A 1860-nucleotide genomic window follows, 5' to 3' on the forward strand; every position below is an offset into this window, starting at 1 on the left:
CCTCCTTTTCTACCGTTTTTATTTGATTCTTTAATTTAATTTTTTTCCTTATTTTTCCTTTCTCTTTTTCCTTTTACTTCCTCTTTCTCTCTTTTTCTTCCTATATATATATTTTTTTTACTTCTTTCTTCTTTTTCTTCTATATACTTTTATTTTCTTCCTCTTTTCCACTCCGTCCAACCCTATATCATTTCTTTTACCTTTTTTGTTTATGCTTTTAGGATTCTATTATTTTAATTTTCTTATTTGCTCTAAATAACGGCGTAGTTTTATTATTAATTCTAATAAATGTATAATTTGGGGAATCTTAATGTGTAATTTTGAAAATATAGATGTGTAGTTGTCAAAATTTTGGACATGTATTTTTAAAATTTTAGATGTGTAGTTTAAGAATTTGGAGGTGTCAATTTTGGTTTTGATTGTGTAATTTTGAAAATTTGCATGCTCAAGTTTTGAGATATAGATGTATAGTTTTGTGAGTTTTCATATATATTTAACTTCTAATTTCAAATATGTAATCTTTGGATATCAAATGTGTATGTAGCTTTGGATTGTTCGTGAAATTTTTGAATTTTAAAAGTAAATTTTCGAATTCTGAATGTATATAATTTTTTTATAAAAATTCTGCAACTTGAAGTCGCAACACCATAACAATTGGCAAATTTTTATTATTCGACCATTACTACTATAATACACCAAAGAAAATATTTACCTCCATCTATTATTTTGTACTACTACAATGATTTTTTTTGTCTTCTAATGGAGTTTATAGCAATAATAATAACAGTTCCAAAAACTTCATTATTTTTTTCAAAACATGATTTTTTTTAGAAAATATGGATAACTAATTTTTAATTAGCTAATGTTACTCATTTTTTAAAATTCTAAAAATACTTAATTTTGGATAATTTAAAATTTATAATTTAATAATTTTAAAAAATTAATTGATATTGACTAATAAAGGTTATCTTTCTAATATTATTTTTTTATTAAATTATAATAATAAAATGTATATTTTTGGTGACTTAAAAGAAAATAAACAACAACTAAGAAAGAAAAAATAAACAAGAAACTGCTTAAGAAAGTCAGTCCTGCTGAGTACTATTCTCAAACTCCTTTCAAGGCAACGGAAGCTCCACTTGGGGAGAAAGGGTCCTCATTGCAGTCTTTGCCATGATGTCTTAAGATCAACCGAAGATCAGCACGTCATTTCCAAGACATGATATCTCGGATTTTTAACACTAAAGGATCAATAAACCCAGAGCAATTCTGTAAATTATTGACAATAGTAAAAGCCTCCACACAGTCTGTCTCACATATAATGTCTATTTGTCCCGAGTCTCATGTTAAAAGAAAGCCTCTCCAAATAGCAAACAACTCTCCTTGCAAAATGCTACGACTCTTAATTGTTCTCAGACAGCCTCGTTGCCACCTTCCCTTCCAATCTCTAGCAAAACCAACTCGAGTACCATTGTCAGGATAGCTAGCATCACAATTAATCTTAAAGGTACCCATTGAGGGGGGGCCAAGAGCCACTAATGGTAGAGGGGATAGATAGTCGTTGCAACTCAAAAATATTTCGGAGCTCCTTTTCCAAAGACAAAGTCATATCAATTACCTTGTCTGTGGTCCAATGCCCGTGAGGATGAAAGATTTCGTTATTCTTCGAACGTCAAATCTACCATAGACCAGAAAAAAATCTAAAAGAGCACTGTTTGCTGTTATGTAAGAACCAACTCATATGGTTGATCGAAGATCCTAAAGCTTGCCAAATTAGTTGGATTTTTGGACAATCCCGAATACAATGTAAAATCGATTTCTGACTTGAAAAATTTATTTTCAATTTACAATTTTTTTAGT

This window comes from Arachis ipaensis, chromosome B01 (assembly GCF_000816755.2).
Source record: "Arachis ipaensis cultivar K30076 chromosome B01, Araip1.1, whole genome shotgun sequence".
In the NCBI taxonomy this organism is placed as follows: domain Eukaryota; kingdom Viridiplantae; phylum Streptophyta; class Magnoliopsida; order Fabales; family Fabaceae; genus Arachis; species Arachis ipaensis.